The 16,624-nt window shown below is 39.2% G+C and overlaps 2 long non-coding RNA genes across 2 annotated transcripts; both read left to right on the top strand.

Moving 5' to 3' along the window:
• Positions 1 to 2,001: 2,001 nt before the first annotated feature.
• Positions 2,002 to 5,802, top strand: LOC124113074. Its single transcript, XR_006857720.2, has 3 exons — positions 2,002 to 2,107; positions 3,169 to 3,238; positions 5,594 to 5,802. It is a non-coding gene; the product is annotated as an uncharacterized LOC124113074 (long non-coding RNA).
• Positions 5,803 to 12,369: 6,567 nt separating this feature from the next.
• On the top strand, positions 12,370 to 16,624 carry LOC124113068. The gene is made up of 3 exons (XR_006857719.2): positions 12,370 to 12,471; positions 13,515 to 13,584; positions 16,416 to 16,624. It is a non-coding gene; the product is annotated as an uncharacterized LOC124113068 (long non-coding RNA).

Below are 16,624 nucleotides of genomic sequence, written 5' to 3' on the forward strand. Positions count from 1 at the left end.
GTACTTCTTGCCTACTACTCTCTGTCGCTCAGAATGTGACGGTTTCACGGGTCTCTTTTATTTCTAGTTCTAGGGATGGTGTACGTGAAAGGTAACTGCGTGTTGGGTAGGGGGAATTTACGTTTCAAGGTTTTACATTTGTAATGAAAAAAAAGAAAGATTCCAGTAGTCAACTACACAAAAAGTATAGAATAAATAGGATGTTCCATGTCTCGAGTCAAATATCATGTTTCTCTCATCGAGTGACGGTTGAGAGTAGGAATGGTTTGGCCGAAGTAGTTTCATTACAGCTTGATAGAACAAATACACACCTAATTAGTGTATTTGCACTTATGTGACAACTTTAGATTTAATTCATACTTTAAGACAAGTTTTATGTATTAAATAGTTGACTTGCTTTTCTTAATAATTGAACACCTTACCATCTACAGGAGTTAAAAAAATCAAAGACACAAGACCTCACCATAATCATACGAAATCTCCTCTGAAAGCAGAGCCCACTGTACGATTCCGACTATCATAAGCATGTGTTTGTGAATCACAATCAAATAGGGGTGATACCAGGACCAGGTGTTCGCGAAAAGATGAGTGTATCCGGTGGCAAGTCAATTGTTCATCTGAAACGACACGGAAACGTATGGTACTAGTGGAAATAGGGAATTGCATCGGACATCATTTTGGTCACTGATGCGTCAAATTTGGAAATATCCTCCACATGACTACCATAAAACTTAATAAAAACTTTACTAAGGCCTTGAGGGTTGTAACCTTGATCAAAATCCTTTGACAAAGAGTCGTGTGACGCTCTCAGAAATCTCCGATTGAACGAAGGCCTAATGGTGCAACTTTGGTAACATACTTTTTCTTAATCGAAATTTGAAATAAACTTGAAATAACGAGAAAATAATCGAAATAACCAGGAAAAAATCGATATTTCGAGAACAGAAGTAACGAGAAAAAAGAATTAAATTTTCAAATAATCTCGAAGTAACGATAAAATAATTGAAATAACGAGAATTTTCGATTTGAAAAAAAATATATTATGATACCACCGTGGCATCATTAGGCTTTCGTACGATTGTACCGCAAACGTTGTAAAAGGTAGACACCAACGGCTGGAGATACTGGCATATTGTTCGTCATACAGGGATAGTTGAAGTCATCCACAGTTTCGTTGATACTGTGGTTCAAAGCAATATCAGACCAGAAGTGAGTGTTTGTGTCGTGATCGGAAAATTACCGGAACCTGGTGACCGATTAATAGATGTCGATTGATTAATTGGCGGAAACACCACAGGAGATGTCATGCCGCTGTCATCGTCCTATTGATTTCTTGTATGGCCGACACTCCGACTGTCTGTCTCCATCGTTTAATATTATAACCATCAAATCAAAGTTTGACTTTGGTATAATTTTCTAAGGTTTTTGGGATGCATTTTTACCTTATAACAATACTGCTCTCTGTCGCTCAGAATGTCTTTGTATAGATCTAAATGTGAAACATATGTGACGGTTTCACTGGCCTCTTTTATTTCTTGTTCTGGTCTGTAAATCAGTATGAGGGAATTGGCTATTTTATTATTATTGAAAGATACCAGATCATCGATAAACTTTGACATTGCCAATCCAAGCAAAACATCCGAAGAAACAGATCAGCAAGAAGGGGAGTTCAGTTGGCACCCATGGGGATGCCTACTTCTTGCCTAAATGCCCTGTCCCCAAATCTAACATAGGCGTTATCTACGAGGAAGTCCAGCAATTAATAAAACCATGCAGGTAATGAGATCGTGACAAATACACTGCTCTCATCTGCCAGTACTGCTTACTGCTGTTGATCTTATCGTTTGCTTACAAAACAGACTGAAAGGTCAGAACTTGCTTGCATTGCACATCTGTCATCCAATCAGTCTTGTCAGCAGTTCCTTGTTAGTGTTACATATGGTTTGGGGGCCTGTGTTATACAATTATCCTGACCTGATATATCCCGTTATTGTGTCAACAGCTTGTGTCAAACATATGTCATTTCCTCCACACTTTGTATACATAAAAACTCAACCTCTACCTTCACTGGGCACTCTGAAGCAACTCGCGACTGAACAAGGCAATCGTAAGTAAACACAATTTCAACGTTCCTTTGTATGATCTAGTTAGATAATTAATTCTAATAAAGAAGTTGTTCATCCATAAATTCTTATCCTTACTTATGTTGTTAGTTGTTCAGCTTTAGTTATATTTAAATCCTGAAATGCATGGCCTTTGTTTGAAAGTTGCCACACATGCGAGGGAGACATTTCCAACGTGTGTTAGCGCGGCGACCATGTGACCTGAGAAGGCTACTGCACTCATTCCTGTGTTGATTAAACATTTTGGGAAATTTTATTTTATTGGAAATTTGATATGTTTGCCATTCTAAGAACAATCTCATTAAAGTCAGATCGTAGTTCCTCGCTACCGCTAAACAAAGACCTGAAGACTTCCCATTAGGGGTCACGTCAGAACGACCTTTCATCCGTCGCTTACCAGATTATGAAAGTGACAGTCGGAATGTGATTTCTAATCATGCGATCTCTAAAACTTTAACACGGGGTATTCCGAACGATAGTTACGGGTTTAACGACTGAATCCTTACAATCTAGAAAATATATTAGCCATTCCAGAATGTTTTTTGTTCAGGTTTCAAATTTGTAATCGAGAATGTGTCAAAATATGTTTCGAAGCGTAGTCGCCAAGTTGAAATTTGTGCTGTACAGCACGAGAAAGCTGCCTTCTGATTGGTCATTCCTTTGGTCGGTCAAAGTTCTCGCGAGGTCGGTCTGACGTGACCCGTAATGAGATGTCCTCAGATCATTGTTTAGCGGTAGCGAGAACTAAGATCTGATTTCAATGAGATTGTTCTAACAAAGACATGATAATTTGCTGCCACCATGTTGCTGCCTCGAATCAAAGTATTCTAAAACGTCAACGATATGTGTATGCATTAGAGGGTATTCCCTTTAAATACCCTCTGGGTCCCCTCTGGATCCGCGCATGTGGACTGGTACCCTGTCCCTCGCCAGTAACTGCACAAAGTTTGTGTAGCGTGCGCAACAGAGGCAGGGGACTAGTCTACAACGTATGCAGTGTAGAGTAGTCTCCCTTTAACTCAATGACGTCATACATTTTTTTCAGATGCAATTCTTCGCTCTCTCCGTGGTTCTGCTACTTCTTGGCGCATGCTCAGTTGAATCCGCCAGAATAGGTGAGACGTTGTGACCCCAACAAATTATTGTTTGTGTGTTGTTTAACGCAGCTATAGTCTAGCTATATGATGGCGGTCTGTAAGTAATCGAGTCTGGAACAGACAATCAATTTTAAGTGATTGATACCATGAGAATCGACCTACGTTATCAAAAATAATTTAGTTCTCTCGATCTAGAACGTGCTCTCCTCAAGTACCGTATACTGAAGAAATGTTTAATTGAAATTATAATAGTATGTTTTATACAGGTGTTCGCCTTCTATTTGAAAACTTGACGACCTTGGTGAACCCGCGTTGACCAATGTTAGCACATGTTAAAGGATTTACGTCATACTTCGGTTGACCACAGTTGCGCTTCCATGTATAACTTCTGAACACTTGTGGTGCAGTCCTTTGTTAGCAGCCTCCAAATGACGTCATCGTTAACGCTAATAAGTTTCACTCATGAATAAAGACATTTTAATGAATATAACTAGGCATATGAAAGTATTCTGATATGTGTCAAGGAAATGTAACCTTCTGTTGTTGTTTTTTATTTTAATGCTTCAAAGTCAATAATGGTGCTTTGTCTTGTCGTTTTATAGGCATTAATAATGGCATAAATAATGGCAGCTTCGTCAAGAAATAAAAATCGTGTTACCCTCTTCTATTTATATGGGTTATAGCAATACACATAGATGTTGTGTTTCTCCCCCTGGTGTTTCAGGTTGCATTTTATGCGTTTTATTTCGGGTAGCTAAATCGGGGTGGTTTACTGTGTTTGGTACCATTGAAAATATGCCGGTGTCTTATTATTACGATGCAAACGTTATTGGGATTGTGTCTTTGTTTGTAAGATATTTGGCTATTTCTGTTAAATTTGTTTACATATTCCATAGTTTGGTAGCTCTCTGTTGGTTTTCTTTGGAAGGCCTGAATACATACAGTATATTACATACATCTTGGTCCCGTGTGTGTTAAGGTTGAAAAGATATTAATATGGTTTTAGTAGACCAGATCCGTCAACGGTTAGAGATCGAATCAACATTTGAACAACGTTATTTGTTCCAGAGAATACTGGAAAAGAAATTTGGCACAAAATGTGTGACGAAATATTTGTGTTTTCGAGCTGTGACTGAATATCTTTTTCTCTAACAAAAATCACACAATTAAGTGGCGTGGTACGAAGCTGCAGTGGTTAAGCGTGGAACGTAATACTCTTCTGTTTATATTGCTTGTTAATAATTTCTTGTTGCATACATGTCATAATTTAAGATGATAATCCTGAGCCCACATTATCAATCGAGGGGAGATCGACCTTCGCCAGCAACATGTATATTTATTTCATCGCGCATGTGATCTGACAAAGGTCATATTTTAATGACTTTCGAAATACCATATGGTCTACACAAACATATATGCATGGAATATTATATTATTTACAGAAAACACAATGTTAAATAACTTCATTTTTTAAATGTAATTAGTCATTTCGCATTATATAAGGAAATGTATACCTTTCTGACACATGGGTATATGAATTGTTTAGCATACAATGTCACTGGGGCGATGGTGGTCCAGTCTTCGTCCCTTGGGCACGCAGGAAACTTATGATTGTGGTTCGAATCCCGGTTTCCCCCGGTTATGTTTCTAGGTTTGTCAGCACCACACGTACTCGTGGGTTTCACCAAAGTGGTAAACGTCTGAGACCTGCATCACTTCGGGCTTTCCTCCCACATTAAGCTGACACGCCGTGATATAATTGGAATTATGTTAAAAGCGGCGTTAAAACCAACTCACTCACTACAATGTCACCAAAGGACTTGGTAGCGAAACGTGTTCAGTTTCAATAATCAAATACCTGAGTAAGCTCATTTTTTCATCTGCGCAAAATTTCAGAGGCATATGTTTTGACAAAACTAGCTTATAAATGCATGGAATGCAATTCATTGAGTGAAACCTTAGAATTATGACTATATTCAATTTTTAAAACTTCCCGTGAAGCGGCCTATAAGTAATGGAGGTGAACACTTTCCCACAAGGTAAACAGTATCCATTTATTCATAAACGAAGGCTGTAGCTAATGCCAATGAGGTGAGGTGAGGTGAAATTGGGTTTAACGTCGCGTCCAAGATTATTGCACTTATATAGCGACGTGTATGCCCGTGTGTGTCTGCTTGTACTAGTCCGGACTAGCCCACTGAGATACCATGCTGCAGTTTAACATGAATACCCCACTCAGACACAGTATACTGGTTCCGAGCCGGCCAGTCCTTGTTTTAGCCACTAAATGCCGGGTAACAACAAGTTTTACAAGAAATTAACAAGCGATGAACTCTAATAACGCTTCTTTTGATCATTGATGTTTTATTACAGAGAAACGTGTCACATGTGACATTCTGGCTCAGCTGAACATAATGGGCAACTCCGTTGGTAGCGCCGCCTGTGCAGCCCATTGTCTGTGGAAGGGATACAGGGGAGGCTCCTGTAACAGCCAAGATGTCTGTGTCTGTCGCAGATAGATGACACAAAACTGAAACTGCACATGCGTACCAAGGCGTAATAAAATCAAGCAGTTGCATTAACTTGTCTTTTGTTCTAATTGAATGCAGTAATAGGACAATGACATTGACGGGGTAGCCCTCTCAATCCCAGGTCTACTTCTTCAAAGCGGTTCTACACCCCTATCATCATCACTTTTATTGTTCGCGAACATGTAAGCTTTATCGAGGAGGGGCGACCGGCCTAGTGGTTAAACCGTTCGCTCGTCACGCCGAAGACCAGGGTTCGATTCCCGACATGGGTACAACGTGTGAAGCCCATTTCTGGTGCCCCCCGCCGTGATATTGCTGGAATATTGCTAACAGCGGCGTAAAACTATACTCGCTTTATCGATGAACTCATGATTGTATGTTGGGAAGCTGGTGGGCTCAGATAAGTACCCACCGATGAGTCAACCGACTCAGTCTCATTTGCTCAGTACTCAATACTACTATCTCAAAAGAATTCAACACTTTACAAAGGCAGAATATCCATACTCGGCAACAATGGTTTTCTTTAGGTCGGAAAGTAGGATATTTATTTAGTATACGTAGCGTGAAAACAAAGCTTTTCTGCTCTGGTCTTCTTTGTGAGTTTAAGTGAGTTTAAATGTTGCCTTTGCTGTTACAGGTCAGTGAAATAAGCAGGGGTCAGTGACCTTTGGAAAATTGAGAAACGTGCAGTGGTCAAGTACTTGTAGATTGTTGTTTGAACTAGGGACAATCCACTTTTCTATAACTAGTGTTTAAACAGTTATGCTCAACTGTGGCTCTGTTAGCATATTAATGGGTGGAATTGTTTGGATGGATTCTTGGTATTAAAATTAGTATGATATGTTAAAAAAAAGCGACAAAGCCCTTTTCATATCCAATAGAAATCTCTGCATAAAGCAGAGTCGATTGTACGATTCCTACTATATCATGAGCATGTGTTTATGAATCGTTATCAAGTAAGGTAGACACAATTTTATGGATAACAACTTCTTTCATACTGTAAAAAGCGACGTTTCGGTATAGATCCTTATACCGTTGTCAAGCAAGGCTGAGTTGTTATCCATAAAATTGTGTCTACCTTGTCATCCGTCAACTTCAAGTAATGCCTATCAATGCCTATCAAACAATTCACTATCAAATAGTTATGATACCAGGTGTTGGCGAAAAGGTGACCGTATCCTACTCCAAGCATATCTAAAACGGATTTATATGCTATTATGTATTTGGGGGATTAAAATTGTCTGGTTCTGTAGGGGCTTGCCCTCATTTCGCCTACACCTCATTTCGCCTACAATAATTCAAATGCTTAATTGCCTCACCCCTATTATATGAATGGGCATTGTCCATCTCAGGCTGTTAACTAATCCAAGCTCTCAGTTCATTATTTTAGAGGTAACACAGCACTTGACTTATGTGCAGTCAGCTGTAAATTTGTTTTGATAAGGGTGTAGGCGAAATGAGGACAGGCCTCTGTAATGTCATTCTTTAATTATGTGCTTTAAAATCGCTTTCCCTCTCTCACAAACATTACCGAACCATTGCGAGTTTTCCTGGAATGCGCGCATTAATATTTATTACGTCACAGGGTAATTGATGTGTCAGTCGGACAGTGACAGTAGAAAATATAGTTCCAACTGAAATCTGTTTCTTATACAGCGGCGAAGCAACATATACGCAAAAGAACAATTGTATTTAATTGCCTTTCGCGGCAATCCATCGGTCTGTCCGCTAGAGTAACTGCCCTTTGTCAAAGGGAAGCTACTCTAAACGATTTTGCGAGGGCACGAGGCCTAGCCAAGCGGGATCAGTAGCCATACCTCTGCGGCTTGGAACCTTCTCCACAAATTAAAATAGTTGGATTGGGCCGAAATATGTTGAATTGTTACCTTGTTTGGTTTCGTCGCTGTGTGTACATCTGACTACACTTCTTAACGTTATGACAGGACAGACCGACTGTCAACAACGTCTGTCCGTGGCCGTGATCTTTGACGTCACACTCCGTCGCAGTGGTGACTCAGCATAACACCACTGCCACAGGCTAATTTGCATATCACGTGACCGGACTTTTCTCTTGTTTGTAAACAAACGCGCTTTTTCAGAAATCAGTATAGAACAGACTAATGTAAGTATTTGGGGGCGCGTTACATATTGTTTTGCATAACTATATAGATATGCTACTACAACTGCGACAGTGAGTTGCATGACAATATATATTTATGCATCAAAGTGACCGTGTCGCTAGCTCTCCCTTGCGCTTCGATGACAGCACGTGGAGCCGTACAACCAATGTAAACATAGGATAACTACGCAGAAACAAGTAGAATTTTACGTATTTGCATACTTTCTCAATGAAAGTTAACCATTCTTTGACATTTGTTTATGAAAATGTGTAGACTTGTCAAACATGAAACGGATGAAAAGCATATGCAATATCTTGAATGGACTGTGAAAGATGTGACGAATCGTCACATGGCGCTGGCCTGTGGCAGAGGTACTATGCTAGCTGGCTGCCGGCCGTATGGAACTCTGGGTAGGAGAGTGGTTTGATACCAGTTATCTCAAATGGGTTTCTCACCCACAGGTGTGTAAGAAATACACACACACCTCTGTGTTTTAGCAGATCCGTGTCACATACCTCTATTCCATGAACAAGAGACGATTGAAACAAAAAAATATTGATTCCTCGTTAAACAGCTATATGACGGTTGGTACAGCTAAAATCACACACGCAAAGATATTCAATTAATTATTTTGAAATTTGTAACAGAAAAATCTCGCTCTCACATACAGTACAAAAAAGGAAGCAGTCGTTTACATATCAGCATTAAATACTTACAGATGTGTTAATGGAAAATAAATGCAATAAATATTAGGGGTTTTAAACAATGTAAATAGGTGACGTATACATATTCTGCCTTATTTAATCTGTAAGGGGGCCCGTGAAGATCCGGGGTAGAGTAGGTCTTCAGCAACCCATTCTTGACGTAAAAGGCAACTATGCTTGTCGTAAGAGGCGACTAACGGGATCGGGTGGTCAGGCTCGCTGACTTGGTTCATGCATGTCATCGATCCTAATTGCGTGGATCGATGCTCATGATATTAATCATTGGATTGTCTGGTCCAGACTCGATTATTTACAGACCGCCGTCATATAGCTGAAATATTGCCGAGTGCGGCGTAAAACAACAAACCAAACAAAAAAAACAACCATTATTAATTAATCCCGTTGTGGCTACCACAGTGTGTTTTTATACACTGGCTATCCTGGTTTAATTATTTCAGACTTAACATTATATCATTTCCAGCCCAGTAAGGAATATCAAATATTACCTTTCACATACAGGTTTGCATAATTTGAATACAAACTAGTATGTACTTACACTCATTCTGTTTTGCCTGAATACAAGGTAATCCAGTGTCTTGTTTTTTTATAACGAATCCATGTTATCGAGAAGTGAGGCATCCACGGCAACAGCTCAGGGTGATCTCATAACACCTGTTACACCTGTATTTAACCCAGGAAAAAAGCTCTCTCTCTCTCTCTCTCTCTCTCTCTCTCTCTCTCTCTCTCTCTCTCTCTCTCTCTCTCTCTCTCTCTCTCTCTCTCTCTCTCTCTCTCTCTCTCTCTCTCTCTCTCGTCCAGACTTAAAGATCATACATCTAAACGTACGCATGGTTTAAAGTTTGAATACAGTGCATTATGAGAATGAAAGTGTCTTAAGATACTTTGAATTCGGTCCATATGTACATCCTACGTTCTGGTAGATTTGCACTTATGTGACAACTTTAGATGTCATTCATACTTTAAGACAAGTATTATGTATTAAATAGTTGACTGGTTTTCTTAATAATTGAACACTTACAATCTACATGTACCACTGTATGACAATAGATATAAAATTATTTCATGTATGTGTGTGTGTTTGGTGTGTATATGTGTGTGTGTGTGTGTGTGTGTGTGTGTGTGTGTACACTTGTAAGTGTGTCATACTGTATATATGCGCGTGTTTTATATACTTATAATTTCTATGCACTGTACATTTATTCTACACTATTATTATGTCATTATTCACATATTACAATGTAATAGATTGTATGTAGGAGAAGGCCTCGTACGTGTATCACTTGTGCCTAATCCATTTGATTTTCGCAATAAAATATGTTCAAATCCAATCAGATCAATACTATGCAAGAAGAGGCAAAAGAGTAAAAAAATCAAAGCCACAAGACCTCATCATAATCATACGAAATCTCCTCTGAAAGCAGAGCCCACTGTACGATTCCGACTATCATAAGCATGTGTTTGTGAATCACAATCAAATAGGGGTGATACCAGGACCAGGTGTTCGCGAAAAGATGAGTGTATCCGGTGGCAAGTCAATTGTTCATCTGAAATGACACGGAAACGTATGGTACTAGTGGAAATAGGGAATTGCATCGGACATCATTTTGGTCACTGATGCGTCAAATTTTGAAATATCCTCCACATGACTACCATAAAACTTAATAAAAGTTTACTAAGGCCTTAAGGGTTGAGTCGCATGATGCTCTCAGAAATCTCCGTAGAACGAAGGCCTAATGGTGCCACTTTGGTACCATACCTTTTTTAATCGAAATTTGAAATAAACTTGAAATAACGAGAAAAATAATCGAAATAACTAGAAAAAAATCAAAATTTCGAGAAAATAATTGAAATGACGAGAAAATAATAGAAGTAAGGAGAAAAAAATCGAAATTTAATTTTTTCAAATAATCTCGAAGTAACGAGAAGATTATTGAAATAGCGAGAAATTTCGATTTGAAAAAAAAATTTATGATACCACCGTGGCATCATTAGGCTTTCGTACGATTGTACCTCAAACGTTGTGAAAGTTAGACACCAAAGGCTGGAGCTGTGTGTGTGTGCGTACAATAAAAACAATATCAGACCACGAGCTCGTGTTTGTGTCGTGATCGGAAAATCACCGGAACCTGGTGACCGATTAAAAGATGTCTATTGATTAATTGGCGGAAACACCACAGGAGATGTCATGCCGCTGTCATTGTCCTATTGATTTCCTGCTTGTTTGCGCCGACACTTCGACTGTCTGTCTCCATCGTTTAATATTGTAACCATCAAATCAAAGTTTGGCTTTGGTATAACTTTCGAAGGTTTTTGGGATGCATTTTTACCTTATAAATGCTGCTCTCTGTCGCTGAGAATGTTTTTGTATAGATCTAAATGTGACGTTTTCACGGGTCTCTTTTATTTCTAGTTCTAGAAATGGTGTACATGAAAGGTAAATGCGTGTTAGGTAGGGGGAATTCACGTTTCAAGGTTTTACATTTGTAATGAATAAAAAGAAAGATTCCAGCAGTCAACTACACAAAAAGTATAGAGTAAATAGGATGTTCCATGTGTCTAGTCAAATATCATGTTTCTCTCATCGAGTGACGGTTGAAAGGAGGAATGGTTTGGCCGAAGTAGTTTAATTATAGCTTGATAGAACAAATACACATCTAATTAGTGCATTTGCACTGATGTGACAACTTTAGATTTGATTCATACTTTAAGACAAGTATTATGTATTAAATAGTTGACTTGCTTGTCTTAATAATTGGACACCTTACCATCTATATGTACCACTGTACGACAATAGATGTACAATGTATCTCATGTATGTGTGTACATGTGTTTGCGTGCGTGCGTGCGTGCGTGCGTGCGTGCGTGCGTGCGTGCGTGCGTGCGTGCGTGTGTGTGTGTGTGTGTACAATAAAAACAATATCAGACCATTAGCTCGTGTTTGTGTCGTGATCGGAAAATTACCGGAACCTGGTGAGCGATTAAAAGATGTCTATTCATTAATTGGTGGAAACACCACAGGAGATGTCATGCCGCTGTCATCGTCCTATTGATTTCCTGCTTGTTTGCGCCGGCACTCCGACTGTCTATCTCCATCGTTTAATATTATAACCATCAAATCAAAGTTTGACTTTGGTATAACTTTCGAAGGTTTTGGGGATGCATTTTTACTTTATAACAATACTGCTCTCTGTCGCTCAGAATGTTTTTGTATAGATCTAAATGTGAAACACATGTGACGGTTTCACGGGTCTCTTTTATTTCTAGTTCTAGGGATGGTGTACGTGAAAGGTAACTGCGTGTTAGGTAGGGGGAATTTACGTTTCAAGGTTTTACATTTGTAATGAAAAGAAAAAAAGATTCCAGTAGTCAACGATAAACTTTGACATTGCCAATCCAAGCAAAAAATCCGAAGAAACAGATCAGCAAGAAGGGGAGTTCAGTTGGCACCCATTGGGATGCCTACTTCTTGCCTAAATGCCCTGTCCCCAAATCTAACATAGGCGTTATCTACGAGGAAGTCCAGCAATTAATAAAACCATGCAGGTAATGAGGTCGTGACAAAAACACTGCTCTCATCTGCCAGTAATGTTTACTGCTGTTGATCTTATCGTTTGCTTACAAAACAGACTGAAAGGTCAGAACTTGCTTGCATTGCACATATGTCATCCAATCAGTCTTGTCAGCAGTTCCTTGTTAGTGTTACATATAGTTTTGAGATTCTGTGTTACACACCTATCCTGACCTGATATATCCCGTTATTGTGTCAACAGCTTGTGTCAAACATATGTCATTTCCTTCACACTTTGTATACATAAAAACTCGACCTCTACCATCACAGGGCACTCTGAAGCAACTCCCGACTGAACAGGGCAATCGTAAGTAAACACAATTTCAACGTTCCTTTGTATGATCTAGTTAGAAAAGTGTTCATCCATAAATTCTTATCCTTACTTTTGTTGTTAGTTGTTCAGTTTTAGTTATATTTAAATCCTGAAATGCATGGCCTTTGTTTGAAAGTTGCCACACATGCGAGGGAGACATTTCCAACGTGTGTTAGCGCGGCGACCATGTGACCTGAGAAGGCTACTGCACTCATTCCTGTGTTGATAAAACATTTTGGGAAATTTTATTTTACTGGAAATTTAATATGTTTGCCATTCTAAGAACAATCTCATTAAAGTCAGATCTTAGTTACTCGCTAACGCTAAACAAAGACCTGAAGACTTCCCATTAGGGGTCACGTCAGAACGACCTTTCATCCGTCGCTTACCAGATTATGAAAGTGACAGTCGGAATGTGATTTCTAATCATGCGATCTCTAAAACTTTAACACGGGGTATTCCGAACGATAGTTACGGGTTTAACGACTGAATCCTTACAATCTAGAAAATATATTAGCCATTCCAGAATGTTTTTTGTTCAGGTTTCAAATTTGTAATCGAGAATGTGTCAAAATATGTTTCGAAGCGTAGTCGCCAAGTTGAAATTTGTGCTGTACAGCACGAGAAAGCTGCCTTCTGATTGGTCATTCCTTTGGTCGGTCAACGTTCTCGCAAGGTCGGTCTGACGTGACCCGTAATGGGATGTCCTCAGATCATTGTTTAGCGGTAGCGAGAACTAAGATCTGATTTATATGAGATTGTTCTAACAAAGACATGATAATTTGCTGCCACCATGTTGCTGCCTCGAATCAAAGTATTATAAAACGTCAACGAAATGTGTATGCATTAGAAGCTATTCCCTCTAAATACCCTCTGGGTCCCCTCTGGATCCGCGCATGTGGACTGGTACCCTGTCCCTCGCCAGTAACTGCACAAAGTTTGTGTAGCGTGCGCAACAGAGGCAGGGGACTAGTCTACAGCGTATGCAGTGTAGAGTAGTCTCCCTTTAACTCAATGACGTCATACATTGTTTTCAGATGCAATTCTTCGCTCTCTCCGTGGTTCTGCTACTTCTTGGCGCATGCTCAGTTGAATCCGCCAGAATAGGTGAGACGTTGTGACCACAACAAATTATTGTTTGTTTGTTGTTTAACGTAGCAATAGTCTAGCTATATGATGGCGGTCTGTAAGTAATCGAGTCTGGAACAGACAATCAATTTTAAGTGATTGATACCATGAGAATCGACCTACGTTATTAAAAATAATTTAGTTCTCTCGATTTAGAACGTGCTCTCCTCAAGTACCGTATACTGAAGAAATGTTTAATTGAAATTATAATAGTATGTTTTATACAGGTGTTCGCCTACGATTTGAAAACTTGACAACCTTGGTGAACCCGCGTTGACCAATGTTAGCACATGTTAAAGGATTTACGTCATACTTCGGTTGACCACAGTTGCGCTTCCATGTATAACTTCTGAACGCTTGTGGAGTCCTTTGTTAGCAGCCTCCAAATGACGTCATCGTTAACGCTAATAAGTTTCACTCATGAATAAAGACATTTTAATGAATATAACTAGGCATATGAAAGTATTCTGATATGTGTCAAGGAAATGTAACCTTCTGTTGTTGTTTTTTATTTTAATGCTTCAAAGTCAATAATGGTGCTTTGTCTTGTCGTTTTATAGGCATTAATAATGGCATAAATAATGGCAGCTTCGTCAAGAAATAAAAATCGTGTTACCCTCTTCTATTGATATGGGTTATAGCAATACACACAGATGTTGTGTTTCTCCCCCTGGTGTTTCAGGTTGCATTTTATGCGTTTTATTTCGGGTAGCTAAATCGGGGGGGTTTACTGTGCCGGTGTCTTATTATTACGATGCAAACGTTATTGGGATTGTGTCTTTGTTTGTAAGTTATTTGGCTATTTCTGTTAAATTTGTTTACATATTCCATAGTTTGGTAGCTCTCTGTTGGTTTTCTTTGGAAGGCCTGAATACATAAAGTATATTACATACATCTTGGTCCCGTGTGTGTTAAGGTTGAAAAGATATTAATATGGTTTTAGTAGACCAGATCCGTCAACGGTTAGAGATCGAATCAACATTTGAACAACGTTATTTGTTCCAGAGAATACTGGAAAAGAAATCTGGCACAAAATGTGTGACGAAATATTTGTGTTTTCGAGCTGTGACTGAATATCTTTTTCTCTAACAAAAATCACACAACTAAGTGGCGTGGTACGAAGCTGCAGTGGTTAAGCGTGGAACGTAATACTCTTCTGTTTATATTGCTTGTTAATAATTTCTTGTTGCATACATGTCATAATTTAAGATGATAATCCTGAGCCCACATTATCAATCGAGGGGAGATCGACCTTCGCCAGCAACATGTATATTTATTTCATCGCGCATGTGATCTGACAAAGGTCATATTTTAATGACTTTCGAAATACCATATGGTCTACACAAACATATATGCATGGAATATTATATTATTTACAGAAAACACAATGTTAAATAACTTCATTTTTAAAATGTAATTAGTCATTTGGCATTATATAAGGAAATGTATACCTTTCTGACACATGGGTATATGAATTGTTTATTATACAATGTCACTGGGGCGATGGTGGTCCAGTCTTCGTCCCTTGGGCACGCAGGAAACTTATGATTGTGGTTCGAATCCCGGTTTCCCCCGGTTATGTTTCTAGGTTTGTCAGCACCACACGTACTCGTGGGTTTCACCAAAGTGGTAAACGTCTGAGACCTGCATCACTTCGGGCTTTCCTCCCACATTAAGCTGACACGCCGTGATATAATTGGAATTATGTTAAAAGCGGCGTTAAAACCAACTCACTCACTTCAATGTCACCAAAGGACGTGGTAGCGAAACGTGTTCAGTTTCAATAATCAAATACCTGATTAAGCTAATTTTTTCATCTGCGCAAAATTTCAGAGGCATATGTTTTGACAATACTAGCTTACAAATGCATGGAATGCAATTCATTGAGTGAAACCTTAGAATTATGACTATATTCAATTTTTAAAACTTCCCGTGAAGCGGCCTACCATGTAATGGAGGTGAACACTTTCCCACGAGGTAAACAGTATCCATTTATTCATAAACGAAGGCTGTAGCTTAACCATAAGCTAATGCCAATGAGGTGAGGTGAGGTGAAATTGGGTTTAACGTCGCGTCCAAGATTATTGCACTTATATAGCGACGTGCATGCCCGTGTGTGTCTGTTTGTACTAGTCCGGACTAGCCCACTGAGATACCATGCTGCAGTTTAACATGAATACCCCACTCAGACACAGTATACTGGTTCTGAGCCGGCCAGTCCTTGTTTTAGCCACTAAATGCCGGGTAACAACAAGTACCATTTTCTAACGTCTTTTGGTATGACGCGGCCGGGGATCGAACCCCGGCCCTTCCGCTCTCCGGGCGGACGCTTTACCACTAGACCACGGAGGCGGTCGCTAAAGTGTAAGGGTGTAAAGAAATATAGTAAGATAAGGTTGTAGTTGAGTGGGGACTGCTCTAACTTGTTTATCCAGAAATTGTTGTGCTATATATTTTTAGCTAGGAATAATAACATACAGCTCTTACACATGGATTCTAAACAAAACGTCATGCTATTAAGAATGGTTACAATATGGTAGAAGTTAGCCATAGTTTTGTAACCATTCATGTATAGGAATTGCATTTGATAATTAAGTGAATCGGCACTCAAAAATTCTGTTTGAAAAAGGCAACGAAATCCTAAACTAATAACTCTTCTTTTGAATGAAATTACCAACCGATCAACGCTAATAATGCTTCTTTTGAATGAAATTAACAACCGATCAACGCTTATAATGCTTCTTTTGAATGAAATTAACAAGCGATGAACTCTAATAACGCTTCTTTTGATCATTGATGTTTTATTACAGAGAAACGTGTCACATGTGACATTCTGGCTCAGCTGAACATAATGGGCAACTCCGTTGGTAGCGCCGCCTGTGCAGCCCATTGTCTGTGGAAGGGATACAGGGGAGGCTCCTGTAACAGCCAAGATGTCTGTGTCTGTCGCAGATAGATGACACAAAACTGAAACTGCACATGCGCACCAAGGCGTAATAAAATCAAGAAGTTGCATTAA

Source organism: Haliotis rufescens, unplaced genomic scaffold (genome assembly GCF_023055435.1).
Source record: "Haliotis rufescens isolate VD_foot unplaced genomic scaffold, xgHalRufe1.0.p SCAF_5, whole genome shotgun sequence".
Lineage (NCBI taxonomy): Eukaryota > Metazoa > Mollusca > Gastropoda > Lepetellida > Haliotidae > Haliotis > Haliotis rufescens.